Below are 19,784 nucleotides of genomic sequence, written 5' to 3' on the forward strand. Positions count from 1 at the left end.
CCTTAGTGTTTTCAGCAAATTGGACCCCCTGCAGTTCTATATTCCTGACCAGTCTATGCTGAGCAGGCCTGTGCTGACTGGAGGGAAGATCAGCTGTCCATGCTGCTCCCCAATGATCCCCTGATGGCCAGTCTCTTCCATTCCCCACACTCCAAACACTTCCCATGCTATAGGCCATACACTGGTCCCTTGTGATGACTCACTAGCCTCTGAATGGCTCCTTCTTTTACAGTTGTTGTGGCTTCTCACTCCTATGTGGGTCCTCAGGAACCCTGTTAGTTGTTTTGCTGGCCTGGGGCAACCAAGGCCCTCTTTTCGCCTGCCACCTGCAAGCAACTTCATACGAAGTGCACAGCTGTGGCTTTTACCAGCTCTTGCTCCATGTTCTCAGCAGGGACAGCCTTAAAGTGGCTGGGGCTTGAAATGGTGGGAATGGTCCTTTCTTTCTCTCATCATGGCTTCTCCCACCTTCATGCACTCCGTAGGTCTCTCCTCTTCCCCTGAGCTCTAGCGGCCCCAACTTGGCTGTTGTTGTTTTTTAATAGTTGTAAATTGGTTGATTTGTGGGAAAGAGTGATGCTGGGAACCATCTATTCTGCCATCTTGACTGGAAGATGATATTTAATATGGATGATTCATATTAAGTATTGTATTTGAATGAATTTTTTTAGTTAATCGTGAGTATTTGTCTTATGAATTGAGCGAAAGTTTTGAAAAAACATTGAACACAATATTTTTGATAAGTATATTAATCAGGACAAGGTTTATTTACACAGTATAAAGACTCACTCTGCTTTCTGAAAGGTAAAAGGAAAATATGAAAATGTTCCCACAGAAATTATTCTTTGTTAAGTTTTTCCTCTGTTCATTCGAACTCCTTAAATGTTACCAGGTAATTAAATAACGTTAACTTTTATATTATGTGTAATTTGTTTATGAAATGCCATTATATTTTATAATTACTCCATATGACTATAGGGTTTAAAAAATGTAGCTACTTATAGTGTCACACAGTACAGTTCTAATCCACCCATCACTATATAGTATATTTATCTATTCAGTGATCATTTATTGAGCTCAAACCTGTACTAGGTATGTGTGGTGTATAAAATTATAAATAAGACATGGTAATTATGTTATATGTAGTCAATATTAATATTTGTTTACTGATGTTAAGTGCAGTTTGCCCTTTAATATTTTGATTGAATCAGCTGAATCCTTTTGTGTGTGTTTTTAAAATTCTTTATCTTATTAAAAAAGTAGAAATAGAAAATACATCCTAATCCTAATAAATCATCTATGTGTTGTTAATATTTAAGTGAAAACAAAACATTTTAAATACTCTATACAACCTCATGCATGATGATTGTGTTTATATTAAGCTGAATCATCTATAGAGAAAAAGATTTAAGGATTTTCAAATGAGTATAAGGAACAATTCTGAGAAATCAAATAAAAGCTGCTATGCACTTACTCATGAAATTGAGTATTTATGTTAAGTACTATTAATCAGAATTTCCAGATGTATAAACCTGTTGAATTTAAAAGATGTCATGGTATCATGTGTATGGACTTTTATGCCTTTAAATCAAATAGATATGTGAAGGTAGTTTTTTCCAATACGATAACTATGTGGTGTAAATAAATGCAAAGCTCTTAAACTACAAATCATGTTTGAATCAGCTGAATCCTGAGTCACCAGACCCAACTTCTCAGTTTCTCTTTCCTACATTTAAATACACCTTTATCTGCATATGTTTGGCTGATCTGATATAGGCAAATTATACATTTTGTAGACAAGTCTCAACTTAATACTCCAGTATTTTTAGATCTTTAGTTGGGTAGTATCATCTCCTTGTTTAAGTCACTTAAATATAGATTCTGCTTTATTATTTACTATTATGTGTTATATTATTTACCATTATATCATATTGAAAATGATGTTAAGAGTTTCACCTGATTCTTTTGTAATCTGCCACTGTCCTTATCCTAATGTTAACATTGTCCCCAACTTAACTTCTTGTGTAATTCAGAGAGCAGCTATGCATATAAATTAGAATTTTTTTACATTTTAAAGGTATAACTCTACACACACACACACATACAAACATACACTTATAAATATGAAATATGGACAAAAATTACCTCTTCTTATAAACTGAACTATGCTATAAACACGTAAGGAAAACCTTTCAATTATATTTTTTCCCCTTTTCTGGAAGTGGTAGGTTTTACAAACTTAGCAGAAAGCTGGTAAAGAAACTTTAAAAATATATATTGTTAATGCTGGACAAGTGACATGGGTCATGCTGGTAGCTCTGTTAACTGTTTGAAAATATTCGTGCCAATATTTAGTCAGGTGTGGACTTCCAATGTAAGCCAAAACCCTGATAACCATGGAAACTGTTCACCTGAAGTATATGAGCAACAATAATATTTTTTTTAAATCACTTACTCTGTGGAGTTTCAAATATCATATAGTATGTGTAACTTTCAATTACTTGTTCTTTTTATTAAACAATAAAATATGCATTATTAAGGTTCTTACAAAGGCATTTCCTGTACATTAGATTATGTATGTAGCAATCAAATTTTTATGGTAGATTTTTCTGCTGACAGCCTGCCCATGATGTAAAAATGACTAACAGCCTAACCTTTAAAAAATGACTTCCTAATCTAATTATTTCTTGTAAAGGATAGCACATTTAAAGAGTTCTTCAATTTAGAAATGATAGAAAGATAGAGTATATGTAAATAAAGTGCATTTATTCTGATATATACTGATAAAATACATTATTTCTAATTCATATATATTCTAAATCCAGATATCAGCTAACTCTACTATAAATAGTACCATGTATAATAGTACCATGGTACTATAAACAAATACTGTTTTTTTTTTTCTTGGGATGGGTTTTAGTTTTATATATGGAAATGTATGTGTATAATTTCTCCAGTATTAAAGCTACGATTTCTTTACATGACTAATACTTGAATTTCATGTATAAAAGCTTTCCATGTGAGTAATATATTTACCAATGTTTTTAAAGGAGCTGAAGCCATTAATTTACTTAAGATAAAAATATTCTGTGCCTTTCAAAGAAGTATTTGGAAACAAATAGTCAAAGAACAGAATCTAGTTTATTTTTTCTATTGGGGCAACATAACAGATAAATACTGCCTGGGACACCAATTAATAAAGGTTATTAAAATATCACTGGTTTAAATGGGAACTATGGTGCTAATTAACTCAGGTTATCATACACAATTGCTTATGAATTTGGGAAAATGTAAACAGATCCTGCTTTTGCTGAAGTAGAGAGTGCCCCCAAATAGAAATGAAAAAGGAAAATGTCCTTTCCCTGGCCTTGACCATTAAATGTTTTCATGGCACAAATGTAATTGTGCCACTAACCCTGAGCCAGCCAGGTGAAATCCTCAACTGGAATAGAAGGAGCCATAATGCTTTTTATTGGAAATTGAGTGATTTATTTTATTGTTTAGAATGTAAAGTCTTCTACTATGTCTCCTAAGTTTTTGTTTGGCTCAGAATATTACAAAGAAAACTGTAGAGAGGAAAAGGAATATGGAAATAGGGAAATATTTTGCTAACATGAAATCTGACTTTACAAAGATTGAAGTGCATTTTGAACAAGAGTTTATTACTACATCCAGTAGTTTTATTCTTAAAGTAAATGCATAGCTAATTACAGATGATAAGCAAATTGATGAAATGGAAGATAAATTAAAATATGACTTTTTATTTTTCATTCATTGCATGTGAAAATGATTAATTTGGGACATAAAGAAAAAGGTTCATTATTAAAAATACTATTCCTCTTGACAGGAGGGATGCCATGGGCACAGTGTATGAACATGAGAGCACGTAGGATAGGAGATATTGCTGCCATCTGTGGAAAATACAATCTAGCACAGTATTTGATAAATCTTTTTAAACGATTGGTTTACAAGGACACTTTATGAGTAGCCTGCTTGGTATGCCGACATATCTCATCAATCTGAGGATAGAGTGAGACATGCAGATAAAAGAGACCCAAAATTTAAATGTCAAAGTTTATAACCCAAAACTTTATTGTACATCTGACACTCCTTTTTCTGTTTTGATCAGATAATGGTAAGGATACTGATAGTAAAAATAGTTTTATTTACTAAGCACCTTCTATCTGTCAGGCAAAGTGCTATGAGCTTTGCATGAATTGTTTTAAGGCTCAAAACAATCCTGTTGTATTATGTACTGTTATTATTAATGCTATTTTTAAATTCTCTGTTCATTCTGGGTTGCCAAGAATGGCTGAAAGGTAGCAATCATAGACATTTTCATCAATGTTGTATTTATCCAGCATTCTTTACTTGTTTCTTTCACTTGGATATGAGGTCTATCGGAGTGAGTTCACCTTTTATATAGTTCTATCTGAGAGATAGTGTTATAAAGAAAAAAAAAATGTTGGATTTCCATTATTATAACATGAGGAGTGCTAACAGAATATAGGAAAAGTTGGAAATAAAAAAATCATTTGTTAAATGAAGAATAAACTTAAAGGAATATAGGTGTGAATAAATTCCACATGCAGTGCTTTAGGAGGAATAGAATATGAAAAGGAGAAAAAATTTAAAATTACACAGAATGAAGAGTTAAAAAGGATTTGAGAGGAAGTACCAGACATAATTCACAATATATAAAAGGATATAAGTCATGGATAACGTATATATACAGTAAGAGTTCCTGGAGAAGGATAACAAAGGCAACAAAATTAGATCAATACTAAGCATTGTACTTAAGGAAACTTTTCTGAAATAGAAGACTTGAAATTACACACTAGAATGGCAAACTGCTTTTCCAGGAAAAAACATAGGAAAGCCAACAACAAGACATGGTCTAGGAAGATGGAATTTAAGGAAAAAAAAAAATCCTCAGGGAATATAGGCAAAAAGGCCAAGACTTATAAGGAAAAGAAACTCAGAATGTTATCCAGTTTTTCAATGTTCTATGCCAGCGGACAAATGCTACTCCTAAATGGAGTAACATTTCAGAGACTCAAGGAAATAAAATATGAGCCAAATATTTTATATCTAGCCAAACTAAACTTCATATATTAAGGCTGCAAATAAACTATTATGGCATGCAAGAACTTAGGGAATATTGTTTGCATCAGCACGTCCTGAGGAATTAACTAGGAAATAAGCTTCAAAGAACAAAAATGACCTGTAAGACATTAATGAAAGGACTCATGGTGAACATTAAATATATATTTCTCTGTAAAACTAAGATTAATGACATATAAGGGAGACTGTATAATATAAAATGGCATATGCCCTTACAATGCATAGTAGCTATCAAACATAAGGGAAAGTATATGTAAATAGAATAAGTTCACTAATTGAATATAGATGTTAACTAGAAGTAAAAGCATTATTTCAGATTAGATATTTAGGGATAGGAAAAAGGGGGGAAAGAGATACTGCCTGCTAATTTCAATATTTTTCATAGTAGGAAGAATGAATGTTAGCTAAAAGGGAAGGAAGACAAGATTTTCATATAAAGTTATTCATATAAAGGTAATAATCCGAACAAAACACAAATCTTTTTAAATGCCAGAGAATATAGAAAGAAAGAGACATAACAAAGTAGACTTAATTGTGAAAAACTGTGTGTGTGTATATGCTGCAATATGAACCCATATGAAATATATATATATATATTATATAAATTGATAGGACAAAAACTAAGGCCAAATTTAACAATCACATCAATTTATGTAAATGAATTTAATTCACCTATAAAAACAAAATAAACCGTATTTTATGCAAAGACACACCTAAAACAAAGAAATACAGAAATGTAAAAAATAAAGGAACACAAGTATTCTAGACAAATGCAAAAAAGTTACAATTTTGCTATCTGATAAGTTAATATTCAAATAAAAATATAGAACAACTATGAGGGATAAATTATAATGCTTAAAGCTATACTCCACAATTGTAGAAATAAGTGAGAAAATACAGCTCTATGAAAATAAATTTGTAAACATTACACGAAATAGGTGAATTTTCTAGAAGAACACAACAATCCAAAATTGACCATAGTAAAGATGAAGTGTCTAAATAGATGAATTTAGACAAAGATAGAGTAGGTGATGCACAGTATGACAGGTTTTTTTAAAGTTCAATTTGGCAACCATAATCATGAAACACTTGATTTTAATCTAATACAGTCATCCCTTGGTATCCAAGGTGGGGAGGCGGGAGGGCGTTGGTTCCAGGACCCCAGAGAATACCAGAATCTGCGGATGCTCAAGTCCCTTATACAAAATGGTATAGTATTTGCATATAACTATGCATATCCTCCCATATAGTTTAAATAATCTATAGATTACTTATAACACCTAATACAATATGCATGCTGTGTAAATAGTTTTAATACTGTATTTTTTGTGGGTTTTTTAAATTATTATTTAAAATTTTTTTTCCAAATATTTTTCATCCATGATTGGCTGAATCTGTGGATGTGGGACTTGTGGATAGGGTGGTCCAACTGTACTGCATTTTAGCTATATAGAAAATTCAGGACTGGAGATATGGCAAATAGAGCATCTTCCTTCCTCTCTTGGAAAGGTCTAGCAACTACTCAAATGCACAGCATCTACAGGAGCCAGAATACATGTGTCTCACCATGACACAGACAAGCTGCAATTCCACTTTCACATCAATCTTCTATATGATTCTAGACAAAGCCTACATTTCAATTTAAAGCTCCCTGAGTCCAGTGCAATCCCACACAACAGATAGAGCAGACACCAAATTCCATATCTATGTCAATTCTGCAGTTCCAAAGAAAACAGTGCTGTGAGAATGGACTAGAGGTCATAATCCTAAGTAGGCCCCAATCAGCACAGGCCCGAGGTTAACTCTTGATTCAGAGTAAAGAGCACCACCAAACAAGAACTCCAGGCAGAGATGGCTTCAGAGGAATTTCACCAAACTTTCTAATATCAGATGCTCCCAGATGCCACTTAGACTACTTCAGAGCATTGAAAGAGAAGGAAAACTTCCAAATTCATTTTATGAAGTGTGTAAATATAGATCCACAAACCTTACAAAGATTATACCTACTGACCTCAGTTATGAATATGATACAGAAATCTTAGTAAAATCTAGCATTGCATTAAAAAATAATATATCATGATTAAGTGTGATTTATTCTAAGAGTACAAGGGTGATTCAATAGAAGATAGGAAACAACACAGTTCATCATATAAATAGTGCCAAAGAGAAAAATCATAAACATTTCTATTTTGGTCATTTATTGCTGCAAATCAAAGAAGCTTAAAACTCAGTGGTTGATAATATTACTCACTTATTTGCTCATGATTCAGCATTTAGCACAGGTCTTGGTGGAGACAGTTTGTCTCTACTCTGTGTGGTATCTGTCCGGACTGGCATATACGAGATGGCTTCTTTGGTCATGTGTCTCCTCAGCTTGATGCCTAGAACAGCTAAGGGCTGGTCAAACATCTCTGTCTTTTTATGTGGGCATTCCATATAGCTAGCTTGAATAACATGACAGGTTCAGGGTAGTTGGACTTCTTCCATAGTGACTGTCTTCCCCAAAGTGCAAAAATGGAAGCTTTCAGAACTTTTTAATGTCACTTCTGCCACATTATATGGGTGAAAGAGAGGGGAAGTAAAAAGTACCTCTTGATGGGAGAATTCAAAGCTCATATTACAAAAAAACATATGGGATAGGACATGTTGAAACAATCTTTAGAAACATTTATAAACTTAAAGTAATTCTGGTAGAATGATCATCAGTTTTTAATTTTTCTTTTCGAAAAATTTAATTATAAAATTTATTTAGAAAAAGCAAGTTTTATGACAAGGGTAACATAGGGGATTATACAGAGAACACCATGCAGCAAAAGTTTCTAATAGTAGTCATTATGTATCTTTCTCCCCAAAGTCCCTCACCTAAACTACTCTTCTTCCATAAAGTCCCTTCCCCTGTTCTAACACTCTGCTGCTCTGAGCACTGAAGACCTCACCCTTCCTGAAGAATGCCAGTCCCTACCACCTTGTACAGTGATTGAGAAATACAGTATGGGCTCTGGCTTTGACTGCTTTTCTCTGGTGAAGAGTTGCCCCCTGGAATTCCATCGTATCAAATTTTCCACCTCCTTAATACTATCTTTCAAAAATTAGAGAAGCAGTGAGCTTCTGGTCAAGACAGCAGAATAGGGAGTTGCCAGCATCACTTTCTCCCACAAATCAACCAATTTACAACTATTAAAAAGCAACAACAGCCAAGCTGGGGCCACTAGAGCTCAGGGAAAGAGGAGGAGAGACCTATGGAGTGAATGAAATCAGGAAAAGCCACAATGAGAGAAAGAAAGAACCACTCTGTTTCAAGCCCTGGCACTTCAAGGCTGGCCCTGGTGAACACATGGAGCGGGAGCTGGCAAAGACCACAGCTGTGCCCTTCATATGCAGTTACTTGGAGGCTGTAGGGGGAAAGAAGTCCTTGGTAGCCCCCAAGCCATCAAGACTACTTACTAATAGGGTTCCCGTGGACCCCCATAGTAAGGAGCCACAATAACTGACAAAAAATGAGTCACTCAAGAGGCCCGTGAGTCGTCACAAGGGACTGGTCCCATGGGAAGTATTAGGAATGCAGGTGGTGGGGGAGACAGGCCCACCGGGAGAATGCTGGGGCACACAAGGACAGCTGCTCTGCCCTCCAATCAGCACAGGCCCAATCTGTGTAGACTGGTCAGGAATAGAGAACTGCAGGGGTGTAGTTTGCTGAAAAGACTCAGGCCCAGACCAGAGTTTCCATACAACCCAGGTGTATCGGATCTCATGAGACCTGGAAGTACCTATAAAGTCAACAATTAAAACCTGAGCTGCACAAAAACCCTTCCCCAGGGAATCAGCAGCAAAGCAACAATTTGGTTTAACCACAGAGCTCAAGTAAGGATCCCCACAGGAGGTTTCCCCATTTTAGACATAAGCAAAGGACAACCTTAGTTCCAGTGCAGAGTTTAAATGGTAGGAGCAGCAAATAATCCAACACAGAACTGAAAGAAAAAACAAAAATACTCACAGACCAGAGACAAATTTTGATATTAACTACTAAAAGTCTCACATCACCAAAGAGCACCTTTAAAACCTAGCAGGACTGGGCCGACCCCGTGGCTCACTCGGGAAATTGTGGCGCTGGGACCGTGTGCTGTGCGGCAGGTTCGGATCCTATATAGGGATGGCTGGTTCGCTCCCTGGCTGAGCACCGTGCGGATGACACCAAGCCAAGGGTTACGATCCCCTTACCAGTCACAAACAAACAAACAAACAAACAAACAAAAAACCTAACAGGACCAGAAGTCCCCTGGGCTACCAGTCAGGGAGAGCGAAGGGCTGAGGGCCTTGGCCACGGCCCCTGACAGCCACACCAGCCCAGCAGAGACATCTGAGCTGCCCAAGGAGGGTCCTGGGCTCCCCAGCTGGGGCAGTGGGAGGCAAGGGCTTTAGCCACATCCCCTGACGTCTGCACCCAGCCCAGCAATGAACAAGCCACCGCTGGAAGCTCCCTTGTCTCCTCTGCAGGGATGAGGTGGGTGCCACAGGCCTCAGCCCTGCCCCTCCTCCTCCCTCCTTCTTCCTTTTCCCACCCTATTTCCTTCCCTCTTCCCTTCTCCCCTTCTACCTTACTGCTCCATAATAACATCATTGAATGCAAAAAATATATATATTAACAGACAAAAAAAATTATAGAAGTACACATAGAGACCAGACATATATAGCATAAGGATGCTGAGCCTTGAAACCTTCAGCTTTTTTTTTTCTTTTTTTAATGTGCTTAATTTTATTTTTCTTGTATAAAAACCTCATGTTGTAGCCATGGCTGGAGCCTGGGTCCTCAGCACAGAGACTCTGGTGTGGGTCTTTACAAGATGATCAGTGAATTCCTGATGGGGAGACTTGGTGAACAGGTCTCCTTCCAGAGGTCAGGGGTCAGATAGCTGTAGGTCTTGGAGATGGCATCAATGGTGGCCTTGGCAAAATTGCCCAGGGTGGCTGTGCAGCCCTTGGATGAGGTGGAGCAGTTGTCAGTATGAGCCACCGGCAGCAGCTGCTTGGGCACAGGGGCTGAGACAATGCCAGGGCTTCTAGGGGCAGGGATGAGGTGCACCAGCACAGAGCCACAGCAGCCAATCAGCTTGCAAGGGACAGTGTGGGACTTGCCCATCTTCCCCCAGTAGCCTCTTCGCATCAGGACGATGGAGAGCTTGGCCTGGATGATGGCCCTTCACATGGCAGTGGCTACCTCCTTGGAGCACTTAACACCCAGGCCGATATGGCTCTTGTAGTCCCCAATGGTGACAATTGCCTTGAACCTGGTCTGTTGGCCAGCACGAGTCTGTGTCTGCACTGGCATTTCCTTCAAAACCTCATCCTTGAGGGATGCCACCAGGAAAAAGTCAGTGATCTCAGACTCCTTGATGGCCAGGGAGAAGAGACAGATCTCCTCCAGGGACTTGATCTTCATGTCCTTGACCAAGCGGCCCAGCTTGGTGACGGGGATCCACTCCTTGCCCTGGCCTTGCCTCCGCGAGCTCCATGGCCCCAGCCCCCCCGATGCTGCTGCCAAAGCCCCCACGAGAGCCATCCCGGCCTCCCGGTCCAGGGACCCGGGCCGTCTGGCCCTCCTGCTGCACCGCCCTCATCCTCCGTTGGGTGTTCTGTCACAGAAGGAACACCTTCAGCTTTTTAAAGACTCGTTTGCTCGAGGTGCTGTGAATGTTTTATGGGGTAATTAAGACTGATTCCTGTAGATAGAGAGGAGTCTGGTGGCAGGCACAGCAAACAGGAGATTACTTTCCTTACTTTCTACTTTTCCATTGGCTTTCACTGTATAAATGTAACCAGAAACTCAGGACGTACATTCTAAATCAAGATCAAAGATGCACTTTTCTCCCAGAAGAGAGTAAGAGTAAGGTTACATTTTGATGTTTTTAGGATAAATTCAAACACATTCTGCGACGTTTATTTCCTCTCTAAGCAACCTTTTCTCCCACAAATTGTGAGAACATCTTAACCTACCATATTTAAGAATTAACTAGAGAAACTTGCCAGATTTATAAAAAACAAGGAGTTCAGAGACACTTTCTCACACAGAAGCCAACCCATTTTGTCCCTTCAAAGAAATGCAAAAGTTTTCATTCCAAAGGGAGTAGAATTGGACTGATTTAAGACACCACAGATCTTGGGACTCTCACTTGGGTTTTCTCAAAACAGAAAATGAAAAGAAACAGCTGCCACTGTACATGTTAGCACGTGTCTTTCTTCTGTGTGCTTCTGACAGTTGAAGTTTTTCCCAGAGATGCTGATAGCTTTACAGTACGTTTGATAATTTAAAAACTTTCACATAGAAAAGGACGCGGAAAGTGCTGCCATTTTTCTTCCCAACGGAAATTCGATTCTCATTCTTTCTCACCGACAAATGAATCTCATTTCTCAAGTAATCTTCTCCTCTTCTGAAAGTTATTAGAATATAAATTGATGACCTCTTGGAAATCACAGTGTATAGTGTAAAAGTTCCGAAACCATAAATCTTTCTCAATGCAATCCTGACTGACCTGACTCCTAAGAAACATTGTTTCAATTAAATTAAAAGAAAATGAGAAGTCACCAAGAATAGCTTATAAAAGAGACAAGATATTCAAAAAACAGATATAAGATTTAGCATCATCGATTTTTTTTTCCCTTCTTAGATCTTTAAAAAATAATGTCTCAGGGATTAAAGGTAGATTGTCCTGTTGAATTGATGTTTAAATGAAAGAACTTGAACTTGTTCACTGGTTGCTTTTTTCTTTCTATACAATTTTGTTTTAAAAGTACTATTTCAGTATGTTTATATATATCAGTAAATATGTTTTTGTGTGTAAATATGCAGAGATAAAGTCTAGGAAAAGGAAGCAGGATAAAATAATGTAGTCTAAAATTTTCTTCAATTTTTTTGCAACTGTGAAATGTAACATTATATATTATAGTATTTAAAAAGTTTGTGTTACAACAATCACAATTCCTTGAACTTGTTAAGACAAGTGAACAGATATGATGTACTGGTGGGGAGGGAGGGGAGAGACAGAGGGGAGAAAAGAGGAACTGGTAAAGGGACATGAAAATCTACTACAATGTATATTGAGAAGTTAAAATTTAAAAAAAGTTTGTGTTATATTCTAATGCAGTATAAACAAAGTTCATTCAAATGTAATGTGCATTATTATTACATCAATAAAAGTCTCAATTTTAAAACATAATTGTTTTGTCTTAATCATAAATTCATTGCTAATCCAACAAACAACTTCAGAACTTTTGAGAGAAAGATGTTTGGTTAAAAAAGAAAAAAAACCCCACAAACCACTATAATAAAAGAACGTGTGTTTCTAAAAAGCTAAAGAAAAAATGAGTATGTGTTATTTTGATCAATTAATATTACACAAGCACACTGGAATCAGAAGTATTTGCATACTTATAATTAGTCTATATTTTTGATAATCTAAAAGCCATTGAATTTTGTTTTTTCCTTTTTTTTTTGGCAGCTGGCCAGTACAGTGATCTGAACCCATGACCTTGGTGTTATTAGCACCATGCTATCCCAAGTGAGCTAACTGGCCGGCCCCTTTTCATTTATTACATTGAAGTTACATTGAAACTAATAAATAAAAATTTAAACTTAGAATTGAATCATTTGTGATTTGAGCTTAGTGAATTAGAAAATAACAAAATAATAATAAATTATATATTTGCTTTGCTCTCCTCTGTAATGCGTGAATACCAGAATGGTATAAGATTAATCCCAGAAAAGTCATAGCAAAAATTTTGTAAATTTAATCAATTTTTTATTCACTTCCAAGGAAACTAAAAGGAAAGCCAGCAACAACAAAAACATCCAAAATGGAAGTTGTTGAGGGATAATATTTAGAGGCTTTTTAGCATTTGTTATAGTAATCATTATTTTTCCTCTTTAAATAGTGAATATAAAGAAAAATAACAAATAAATAAAAAGTAAATAGTGAATATGGTAGATTGTGTTAATTTATGATTGATATTCTAATATATATTATAGTAATAACTAAAACAACTAATGCTTATTGAGACTTTACTGCAGATTATGTGGGAGTACAAGGTACTCAGTTTTCTTGGTTTCCTGTGCGGAGGAAGAAGGAAAGATGGAAAGAAGGAAATGATTTACAGGGGACACGATTTTTTGAGCCTAGTCTAGAGGTTTGTCAAGAGGGTGGGGAAGGATCTTCTGGACTAAGGGTTCAGGGCTATCAAAGTCATGGGGAACTGTACCATGGCTGTCATGTAGAGACTGGTGAATCAGGAGATAAGGTTCTGGCCCTAGGGGCTGATCTCCGTTTATTACATCTTCAGCAAGGAAAGTGGAAGGCGGGAGGAGATGGAGACCAGGCCATGAATTTGTTAGTGGCCACGTTCCTCTACTCATGACCACAGTACCTATCAGGTCTGATAGTACCACTCTTTCCTCTTGCCTCTCCAGGCATGGGCGTGCTAAGCTCTTCCTACTATGGCTAATTCGTGTGTATTTTCACTGTCCCCGTGAACTCCCTTAAACTTGCTGATGTCTCTCTTTATTATTTTCTCTTCCCTTAAGCCCTTTAAGTATTTAATTCATTTTCTGCTGGGACGCTGGCTGATAAAGTAAACTACCAGATATGGACAATGAGGAATAAAGTCTCCGGATTCAATATATACTGTCTTGTATCTTCAGGCAGATGGTGTGCAGTTAACTGTTTATATTGGGAAAGTGTTCTAATAGATTTCTTTAAAAATATTCTACAATATAAAGTTGTTTGGAAAATGTTTGAATTAATCCATTTTTTTCTTTTGATATTATAACCTTCAAGAAGAGAGGAAAAGTTTTTCAGAACTTTCAACTTGGTCTCAGGTTTAGGAGAAATCTGGTAATTCATAAGAAAGGTGAACTGACTGATGAGAAACTTAAAATCTGCATGTCAAATAAAAGAGAACTGATAAGTGGGAATTAAAATGACTGATGAGTAATAATGCAAGGGTTTAACTAAATTACTTATGCAAAATAATATTCAAATTCGATTTTATTCTATATATAGTCAACAAGTAACAAAAAAATAAAAATATCCTTTCACATAACATTAATTTCATATTGCTAGACATAAATCTATTAAAATATATGTAAGACATTAAGAAAAAACACTATAAATCCATATTAAGAGACCTCCAAAAAAATAAGTGATGAGATCTTCATTTTCTTGTTTATAAGCTACAATATTATAAAGATGTTATTCTCTATGAATTAGAAATTCAAATAAAAATCCCTACAGGTTTTTTAAAATAGAAATTGACAAGTGGATTAAAAAAATTCTATGGAAATGCAAGAAGAACTGAAACCTTTTAAAGAAAGGAAGATAAGATGCCTCTCTCAGACATCAGATTTATTTTAAATGCTCAGTAATTGAGTGTAATATTGACAAGGAGATAGATAAGTAGAAACTGTAATAAAATGGAGAAGCCAGAAACATCTATGAATGATAGATCATATGTATAGATACTTGATACATGATAAAAGTGGCATTGCAGGTTCTCTTCAATAAAATTTAAAAACAGAGCATAACCTCAGAGAGGAGAAAGATGTGTTTAAGTTAAACTGGAAAAAAGTCAATAACAATAAAAGAAAATTTTGATATACTGACATACACTCAAATTAAGATCTTCCAACCATTAAAAAGTACCAAAAGAGAGCAAAAATACAAGCTACATGTAGGTTAATATACTTACAGTACATATAATAAAAACCAAATATCAAGAATATTTGAAGAACCCCACAAATTAATAAAAAATAAATAACTCAATAGTAAAGTGAAGGAAAGACTGGAATGGACATTTTGCATGAGAGGAAATTCATATGGCCAAATATCATATACAAGTAATCAGGGAAATGCAAATTAAAAGCACTGTGACATAGTACAAACACACTGGTTTCCTTAATATTAGAAAATTCTTAAATACCATATTTTGAAAATGATGTGAAGCAAGAGGAACTTTCATTGGTGGTGGGATTGTAAATTGATTCAACCATTTTGCAAACAAGTTGGCATTATTTTGTAAAATTGGATTTACAAATACCCTGTAACATAGCTATTCTATTGCTAGCTATAGATCTTAGAGGAATTTATACTTAGGTACATGTACAGAAAATTCTAACAGCATGTTTATAATAGACCCAAACAAGAAACTATTCCGAAGTCCATAATAACAAAACAAATAGTTGCATATTCACACAAAAGAATACAATGAGAATGAAGTACAGCTACATGTACCAACATATATGGAAAATAAAAAATACAAATGAAAGAAGCAATATATTACAAATTCATATTTTGTGATTTCATTTTATAAAAAATTCATTATTTATTTATTTATTAATTTTTTTTTTGTAAATATTTTTTTTTTAAATTTTATTTTGTCGATATACATTGTGGTTGATTATTGTTGCCCCTTACCAAAACCTCCCTCCCTCCTCCCTCTCCTCCCTCCTCCCCAACAATGTCCTTTCTGTTTGCTTGTCATATCAACTCCAAGTAATTGTGGTTGTTATATCTTCTCCCCCCCCCCGTTTTTTTTTTCTGTGTGTGTGTGTATGTGTGTGTGAATTTATATATTAATTTTTAGCTCCCACCAATAAGTGAGAACATGTGGTATTTCTCTTTCTGTGCCTGACTTGTTTCACTTAATATAATTCTCTCAAGGTCCATCCATGTTGTTGCAAATGGCAGTATTTCATTCGTTTTTATTGCTGAGTAGTATTCCATTGTGTAGATGTACCACATTTTCCGTATCCACTCATCTGATGATGGACATTTGGGCTGGTTCCAACTCTTGGCTATTGTAAAGAGTGATGCGATGAACATTGGGGAACAGGTATACCTTCGACTTGATGATTTCCATTCCTCTGGGTATATTCCCAACAGTGGGATAGCTGGGTCGTATGGTAGATCTATCTGCAATTGTTTGAGGAACCACCATACCATTTTCCATAGAGGCTGCACCATTTTGCAGTCCCACCAACAATGTATGAGAGTTTTTTTTTCTCCGCAACCTCGCCAGCATTTATCGTTCAGAGTCTTTTGGATTTTAGCCATCCTAACTGGGGTTAGATGGTATCTCAATGTGGTTTTGATTTGCATTTCCTGGATGCTGAGTGATGTTGAGCATTTTTTCATATGTCTGTTGGCCATTTGTATATCTTCCTTAGAGAAATGCCTACTTAGCTCTTTTGCCCATTTTTTAATTGGGTTACTTGTTTTCTTCTTGTAAAGTTGTTTGAGGTCCTTATGTATTCTGGATATTAATCCTTTGTCAGATGTATATTTTGCAAACATTTTCTCCCACTCTGTTGGTTGTCTTTTAACTCTGTTAATTGTTTCTTTTGCTGTGCAGAAGCTTTTTAGTTTGATATAATCCCATTTGTTTGTTTTTCCTTTGGTTGCCTGTGCTTTTGGGGTCGTATTCATGAAGTCTGTGTCCAGTCCTATTTCCTGAAGTGTTTCTCCTATGTTTTCTTTAAGAAGTTTAATTGTTTCAGGGTGTATATTTAAATCCTTAATCCATTTTGAGTTGATTTTAGTATATGGTGAGAGGTATGGATCTAGTTTCATTCTCCTGCATATGGATATCCAGTTTTCCCAGCACCATTTGCTGAAGAGGCAATCCCTTCCCCAGTGAATAGGCTTGGTGCCTTTGTCAAAGATCAGATGGCAGTAAGTGTGTGGGTTGATTTCTGGATTCTCTATTCTATTCTATTGATCAGTGTGTCTGTTTTTATGCCAGTACCTTATAAAAAATTCAAAAGCGGACAAAATTAAAGTATAGTATTTAGGGGTATATACTTAAGTGATAAAAGGGAATGGTGACTGTAAAAGTTGAAGACTGAAATAAAGAAAAAGCACAAGAGTGACTATCATAAAAGTAAGAAGGTGGTTACCTCTGGCAGAGGAGGTGGGGAGATGGGGTTGTGAGCAGGGAGGAGTGAGCAAAAATTTCTAGGATGTAGTCATTGTTCTTTTTCTCGGTCTAGGGGATGAGTTACAGGGGTTGGCTTTGTAATAATTTATTAGACTCTGCATGTAAGGATTATGCAGTTTCTATAAATGCTTGTCGTACTCTACACTTTTAAAAGTTAAAATCATCTTATATTGAGTATATTATTTTAGCATAAATTTATATTCACGATAAGGAAGAGGAAGTTTTTCTTCATGATTTTTGAGGCACATCTCCATGGTCTATTTCATTTAGGTCTTTTTGTGATTATTGGGCTTAAAATTGTTCACACCTTGCTAAAAAGAGCTGGAGAAGAACAAATAGCTGATTTCAGTAACTTAATCCTACATATTTCAGGAGGTGGAAGACATGCTAATCTACCCCACATGATGAAGGAAAACTTGAAGAAGTTCCAAGTTGTACCAAAGAGGTGGTAAGACAAAGAAGACACAATATGGCGAGAAAATAAATAAAATGTAGAAAATGAGTCCTGAAATGTGAAAGCACATGCTGTGGACTGAAGTGTGTTTCCCAAAATTCATATGTTGAATCCCCTAACCTCCAATGTGATGGTATTTAGAGATGGTGCCTTTGGGAATTAATTAGGTTTAGATGAGACCATGGGGGTGGGGCCCTCATGATAGGATTAATGCCCTTAAAAAAGAAGAGACACCAGAGAGCTTGTTCTTGGTTTCTGTGAGAACAAAGGAAGAAGGCATCTGAAAACCAAGAGAGAGCCCTCACCAGAAATTTTTCATCCTGAAACACTGATCTCTGACTTCCAGCCTCCAGAACGGTGATAAGATAAGTTTCTGTTGTTTATACCACCCAGTGTGTGGGTATTTTGTTATGGCAGCCCAGACTGACATATACAGAGCAAATGCATAATAATGCATTGAGAGAAGGAATGTGAAGATTTATAAGCACAAGAGATAAGCATGAAGCATTTTGTGTGAGGAAAAGTGGAATTTTCCTCTCCTAATATATGTAAAGAACAAAGCAAAAAGGTATCATGTTTTCTTGGAGAAAATATACAAAAAGATTATCTGTTTCTGACTGAGCAACAGGTGCCATACATCAAAATACAGCAAAAACACATCTCCCATATTTAATTCTCAAACAAAATATCTAAAAATCTACACACTGTAGTAAATAAAATTATGTTTTATTGTTTGCAAATAATTTTTCATTTTTGCTTCAAAAATCAAATTTAAATTATTTGAGACCATACAAATATAAATATGTGCAAATAGTTCTGTCATTAAATTTATCTATGGAAATAAAGCACAGTATTTCTGAAAACTACTTTTTCATAGATAATTTTGCTTATTTCTTAAGTATATAATAGCATAGATTTTTTTATAGTGCACCTTTGTCTACTATTTTTAACTTTTCATTAATTTTTTCAAAACCAAGTATGCGAAACATTTTAAATAATTAAAGCACATAGAAATTGAATTACATATTCAAGTAAGTGCTAATGAGTTGAATGTAAATTCTAGAAATGTAAAATGTAGACTATGTCGTAGTTAATTGGCTTTAAAAGAAATGAAATGTACCTCTGAACAGTGCAGTTGATCAGAATTCCCATCTAGACTGGGATGTTGACTATGGCTGATTAGCTTTCTGTAGAGGTCTCAAGACCAGGGGATGCAAACTCCCAAGGTAACATCCAGACCCCCATACACCCCAGCTAATTTAAGTTTTTTCTTCCCAGTGAATTTTCAGTATTTTCATAAAAATACTGTGATATAAATATGGTGCTGTGATATATTGTAAGGCATCAATATAGTAAAATAAAGATGTAGAATCAGTGAGATCTAGAGTAAAAGCTCAATAGCAGTTACTTATAATCAAGTTATTTAACTTCATTAAATCTCTCTTCATCTCTAAAACGGAAATAAACGCATCCCTTTTTAGGGCTTGATTTGAGGATAATTGAAAGTTTTTACAAAATGCCTAGCATTTTGTCTTGGACAAGAATAGAGTCCAACAGCTAAAAAGTACTGCTATTAATATAGATTCAATCCCAGTTTTGATTTAGTGATTATTCAGAAACTGCTTATTAGAACACGTCTTAGTGATCGAATCTTGCTTATTAAACACTCCCAATTATCCATTTAAAATCTTATGATCATTAATAAGTATTATATATTTACTAAAAGAGTCTATCTTTAAAATAAGTGAACTCTTAGAACAGAAAAATGTTTACTAGAGGTGGAAAAGGGGGAAAGGGAAGAGATCAGGAAGAAATTGGGTAACAGACACGAAAAGTTATGTTATGTAATGATGTTAATAATCCTGATTTGATCATCACATATTGTATACAGATACTGATTGTCAACTCTGTATTCCACAAACATGTATAATCAATTACGTTTCAATTAAAAAAAATAAGAATAACTATTACGAAAATAACTCTTCAAAATAAACTTATGGAGAGGCCTGAGAGTCACTGGGCAAACACGCCCCAAGTCAGCCGTGCCAGAAAAGGCAGGCGCTGCAGAACCCCCCATCCCAGGCCAGTGCTCACTGCCCAGAGAGGCCTGAGAGCCGCCAGGCCCACATACCCCAAGTTAGCTGTGCTGGAAGAGGCAGGCGCCATGGGACTCCTAGCCCAGAACAGTCCCCACTGCCCAGAGAGGCCCGAGAGCTGACGGGCC

At 35.9% G+C, this 19,784-nt stretch overlaps 1 protein-coding gene and 1 pseudogene across 1 annotated transcript in view; one reads left to right on the top strand and one right to left on the bottom strand.

The window, feature by feature from the left end:
* Positions 1–19,784, top strand: part of CFAP299 (cilia and flagella associated protein 299) — a 603,823-nt gene that overhangs the window by 190,485 nt on the left and 393,554 nt on the right. The gene's annotated exons all lie outside the window — the stretch shown is intronic.
* Positions 9,900–13,528, bottom strand: LOC134386321 (small ribosomal subunit protein uS5-like; annotated as a pseudogene).

Source organism: Cynocephalus volans, chromosome 9, assembly GCF_027409185.1.
Source record: "Cynocephalus volans isolate mCynVol1 chromosome 9, mCynVol1.pri, whole genome shotgun sequence".
Lineage (NCBI taxonomy): Eukaryota > Metazoa > Chordata > Mammalia > Dermoptera > Cynocephalidae > Cynocephalus > Cynocephalus volans.